Here is a 5,939-nt window from a genome sequence, read left to right on the forward strand (position 1 = left end):
ATTGCCAACAAGGAAGAAGTTTGGAATTAGAATTTAAATTGGCAGCTGAAGTTTTAAACAGTGGAAAAATCTTTGACTCGTAAAATTGACCACTTAACATATTAACAATAATAATTAAAAAAGGAACCGCCGAATATCGGCCATATTTGTAATTCAAGATAAATGCAACGGAAGCAGGGCACAGCGCAGTTACATGCACTTGAAGTACCAAGTATCCCGGACCCACGTCCTAATGATTGAAGGAATGACTAATGAAATGAAAGAGGCCACAAGAAGCAATCACATCTAAAATTTCCACCAAAAAATGGCTCACCGTTTAAAGTTAGTCCAGGAGCTCGCCGTTAACATGAACGCCAAGGAAAACTCTCAAGCTCTCCTCAGGATTTGAGACTGACACGACTCTTAAACAGGTGACCGGTCACGGCTTCCGCACTCCATTCCCGCTCGCCGGCAGACCCAGGCGCCGGAATGTCAACACCGTGCGGCCTCGCAGTACACCAAGCGCCGACTGACCACTCGCGATGCTCCGTCCGCTGTCTTCCATCCGTCACTGCCGCCGACCAAGTGTCCATCACTGCCCCGACAGTCTCCGTCACTGCCCCCAACCGAGTCACACCTCGCGAGCCGCTGCCGTCCTAAATAGAGAGCGCTAGCCAATCAGGACGCCGCAAAGACTTCGACAGAGAAACAATGCTGCCAAGAACATCACAGGAAGTCACGGCTCAATATCCTATAAGAATTCGAGTAATTACCTTGTATTCCATATTTCTTTAGTTAGACAGTATAGAGTACGCAGTCTGCTGGTACAATCACACTCCAGTAACACTAATGATTCTTTTGCTGCTGTGACGGGATAGACTGTTATACTACAACCTTTGCTTGACCAGAAAAGTGGGGAAGCAGAACACTGCAGAAGGCGGGCAGAGGCACTGAATGCTGACGAGGAACACGTATCCAAATCGGAGCATATGCAGGTGTTGCCGCAAGTGGGGCAAGGGTATTCTGTCATTCTCGGGCTTGATTTCCATACTAAACATCATGTCAGAATCAATGTTGCGCAGATTGCAGTTGAACTTGGAGGAAATTTCTTTCCATCCAAGCGAGGCAATGTCACAAGTCATTTCATTCTTGGAGATGTAGCCGACTACACTGCGTTCATGCATTTGGATACAACGCACTGTTCTGTACGCAGATGTGTAGCGCGCATAATTAATGTACAATGAGAATATAGGGTTCGGGTTAGTTTGGATGATTTTGGTAGGGATGACGAAAGGCTTAATAATAACCACGTAGGATATTTTAGAAGAAAAGGACCTAGATTGGTCGTATATCGACCAAACCATAAGCGAACCATCAGTAATTCTGCATAACAAAGTAAAGTGAGACATCTGCAAGGCAATGACCGACAATTTACAGAACACTTTTGTTACAGTTTATGGATCTGTTCAACGCACGGGGCCCACTCCCCATGAGTCCTGTTACCCAAACTCGCATACCAACAGGGAGTAACGCACCAGTTTCGTAATGAACCATATTATACACCGAAGAGTGTACAACCACTCGTGGAAGAATTTATCGACCAACAACTGAAACTAGTGATAGTCCAGGGGGAATAGAGGCCACCCATGGTCCTGGTCCCGAAAATGTCGACAGATAGTACCGAGAAATATCGCTTCTGTTGCGACTACAGAATAGTGGGTACCACATATGGAGGTAGTAACAGAAGGTAGACTTAAAACAGCATTTTCCGTCACACAGGGTCATTTTCAATATCACTGGATGGACTTACAGCTTCAAATGCGCCAGCCACATTTCAGAGAAGTTATGAGTACCCTAAAGCCTAGTATGTTTGTGGTGTACATCGCAAGATTAAGAAAAATGTTCTAACAGAGACCCAGGAAGTAGTTAAGAAAGCACTTTTCCATGTTTTTTTTTTTTTGTTTTGTATTATTGTATTTACACTGTGTGTTAAGGGTTAGTAAGATATTAGAGTAAGTCTCTTTTTTAGGCCGACACCCGTTTTGAAGAAGGGAGGGGCCCTGAAGAGCATTCCCTTACCCTAGATGGCATAACATCAGCGACACCACAAGGAATAACTGTATTCCTGACGCTACTACAAGACATCGGAGAATTAGTAAGTGCATTCCTGAACGAAAAGCTGAACCCTGGACTGTTGTTTTCAAAATAACCACCTCTTGTGGCCTGCTAATCTGGTTTCTAATATTTCATACCTCGAATGTTAGTGATGCCTAATCAGCAAAATAGATCGGACACTTACCATTACCAAAGATACATATCCACTTTTGAAGGCCAGGTTGAATTAGTGTCTCTAGAGAAAACTATACAACATTATAGATCTGAAACTAAAACAAGTCTCAGTTAGCACTCGTCAGTAAAGAACACAGAACGAAGTACTCAACAGTTATATCTGAACTGGATCCTGGAGACACACGGACTGCAAACAGGAACTCATCCATCAATCAAGGGACCAGAAATGGGATCTGACCGACACAGAAGAAACAACCCGCATGCACAAGACAGAGGGAAGCAACGGCCCTTCAAATTGCGTCTGCTCACTCTCCTTAGTAAACAACCGCCAACCACAGCACGGCGGCCGCCGTTGCCCCAGACGAGCGAGCCCTATAGCGTGCAGAACAGCCAGCAAGTCCCGCCTTACTCAGAGCCGTGCGTGCCTTTAAAATCTCTTCAAGCCGCTAAAGGGCAGAATCCAAGCGAGATGTTAAGAAGGCGGCCGCATTGGGTATATCTGATTGGCTGCTGATGATGATGTCATCATGCCTATATAAGCGAGAAACTGTGGCAGCTCCTGCACAAGAAGAAACTGTGCAGCTTGTCGTTAATAAACCGGAGCTGCGATAGTCGTAAGTCGACCTGGAGTACTAATATATGTGAAATGTCAGCTGCCATGAATAAATGACAGATGACTCTTGTTTATGAGTGGAAGCAAAAAAGTGACGAAAATTGACGCTCAACTGTAAGGATGGACGAAAGGTGAGTACTCTGTTTTTTAATTATATTAGTTTGGAACAAATTCAGTGTTAATTTCAGTTGTTCAATTGTTACAAAGTGCTACGAAAAATCTTTAATACTTGCAGTACAAGGTTTTATCCGTGTGACGATTCATTGGTAGAGAATATTATTTACTGATTTTGAGCATTGTTGCAAGTCAAAAACTCCCATTATGAGTGAAAATAATATTCTTCACTTTCACAAGACCACTAGGTCGAGTAGGCAAATTTATGCTTCGACCTTGAACTCAAATTCTGAAACGCATAATCACGAAAATGCGTCACTCAGTTCGTGCTCCCCTGCACACGGCTTTGAACAATCAGGACACAGTATAAATTTAAATGAACAGTTATCCCCATTGTTAGACCATGGGTAGAAGAGGCTCTGCAGCTTGTCATTAATAAACCACTATAAATCGACGTGGTACTTGGATTATTTCATGGAATTCACTTAACTAGTTCCAGTTTGCAAATGAAATGAACAGGGACGACGACTTCATCAGCAGCGGCAGGAAGCAGATTACTCCGAGCTACACCGAACTAAGATACGTGTAATCAATGAACTAAACTTTACGTGTCACTGCGGAGCTAATTACTAAAGTGTAACGTTGGGAAACTGTTCTAGCAGTAAACATATGTATTCGTCTCAAAGTTATGTTTGAGTGGTGGAGGCCAGAATGATCAGTAACACGTTCTTGATGTCATTGGAAATGAAGTGTAACAACTAACTTTTCAAATTCTGTTTAATCGAATAATTTTTCAATGATTATTTTTTTGTATTTTGTCAGCACTCCAGTCTCCCCCCTTCCAAATTCGTTACGCGCTCCAGAGAATTTAATAAATACCGTATTAAGATACTGTTTCTCATATCACGACCACACCTTATTACTCACAGCCATCGTTTGCAGAACGAGTCAGTTGGAATTTGAAATCAGCACGTGTTATTTTTCATGCCCAACCTCAGACAAAGTGGAAATTTTTCACCCACTAGTTTAATTTTGCCTTTAATGAAACAGTGCGTGAAACTCTGAGAACAACACCCACTAAGCTGATGTCTGCATTAACTATCCTATATCTCATCTGCGATGGATAATTGACCTCTTGAGAAGGAGGGGGCTGCAAGGTGCTCTATCTGGTTAGAGGCTGGTGACGTATTTATTTTAAAAAAACTTTTCGGCGCAGAGTAACGGTAGCCAGAATTTTGCTGCCAGGATGCTTTCCACTTTGATGGTCCAAATCCCCAGCCAGCTTTCTTGTCCAAGACAGGGCCACTGTGAAACAGCCAGTTTAACGTTGGTCTCGAAAACGAGGATGCTGAAGCACATCTTCCATACTTTAGTGAGTTCCGCTCACAACGTTATGTGTGGCATGAATGACAATAGAAGGTTCTTTCCATACTGACTGTGTATGTCAAGTATGCCAACAATTGTGACACATCGCAGTAGCGTCATTGTTTCCAGTTTGGCAGTTAGAAAACGTTTTCATCAGTTAATGGGCGGGATTTTGACATGTTTGACAAATCTTTAATAATAAAAATAATGAGTTTGAGTCGTAGTTACCTCACGATGCCAACCTCATTAAATGCGAGTAGAGAGAGAGAGAGAGGGGGGGGAGGGGGAGAGAGAGAGAGAGAGAGAGAGAGAAAGAGAGAGAGAGAGGGGGAAGGGGAAGAGAGAGAGAGAGAGAGAGAGAGAGAAAGAGAGAGAGAGAGAGAGAGAGAGAAGAAGTGGGAGAGGGGGGGAGGGAGGGGTAGGAGTTTCAAAAGGCGGAGGGATAATGCACAATACAGCGATTGTAAGAAAACGTGTGCTCCGTACTACTGTGTCTGGAGCAATTTCATTACTACAATTATTCTACTATAATGTCTTGCTTTCACACCGTTCCCGCTACTGAGGATAAAATGACTACATTAGACGTTACAGATACGTAAGAAGTGCTACTATCCCTTCGAGATGCAGCTCTCTATGGGCTTTGAGGTTGGTAAATCGACCATCTGACTGGACCATTACCATTTCCGTTAAGGAAGGCTTACACGATCGACGGGTGAATCGTCGTTAAGCGAAAGACGTCGTCAGCTCTAAGGACCGCGGCTGGATCCCCTAAGCCGTTATCCCGCCGCCACGGCTGTCAGGTGTCTGGGGACAGCCGTAAGGACTCTTTCTCAGACCCAAAATCTTCTCTCTGGGAGTGCTTCTAGCAGCTGCAACATTCACGGTGTCTCAAATATGCTGAAATGAATAGTTATAGAAATTATGATGCTTTCTTAAACTACGTTACCTAGATATCGAAGGTGTACTTAAAGTTCTTAATACGTTTTTGGCTACATTTCTAATTAAATATTATCGATGCTTGTCTGTGAGAACGTCCTAGTTAAGTCTGAGCTGCTATGTCCAAGTCTATGATCTGAAAGAACTTTGTTTTCGTAAGGTAAAGAACAATGCTTTCAGTTACAATAGTGATTCAGTTTCAATGCACGATGCATTTCGAACCCTATGGCTTCATCGTCAGGTGCTTTGACTGTCTACATCTATTTCTTTCGAATTTTAGTTAATTCTGTCCTAGTAAGCTTGAAATGATATATTATAAACTGCAACATTGTAAATATAAGTTTACAAAACTAGGACAAATTAAAAATAATTCAAGCTTCCAGTTGCGGAAACATAATTTTTCAGCACGCTTTGAGTAAACATGTTTATGTACATGTATACACTTTCCATCTACAGCACGTTTGTAAACACAAGACAAAACGATTCAGAGACTCTCAAATTCAAACGTACTGCATTTCGCAGGTGTTATTATTTCCAAGCAGATAAAAAGCTACTTCATTATTAATGACACAGAGACATCACTTACAAAACAAATGATTGTGAATACGTCAAATGCAGATGAACTCGTATGTTATCCAATGGT

Source organism: Schistocerca cancellata, chromosome 5, assembly GCF_023864275.1.
Source record: "Schistocerca cancellata isolate TAMUIC-IGC-003103 chromosome 5, iqSchCanc2.1, whole genome shotgun sequence".
NCBI lineage: Eukaryota > Metazoa > Arthropoda > Insecta > Orthoptera > Acrididae > Schistocerca > Schistocerca cancellata.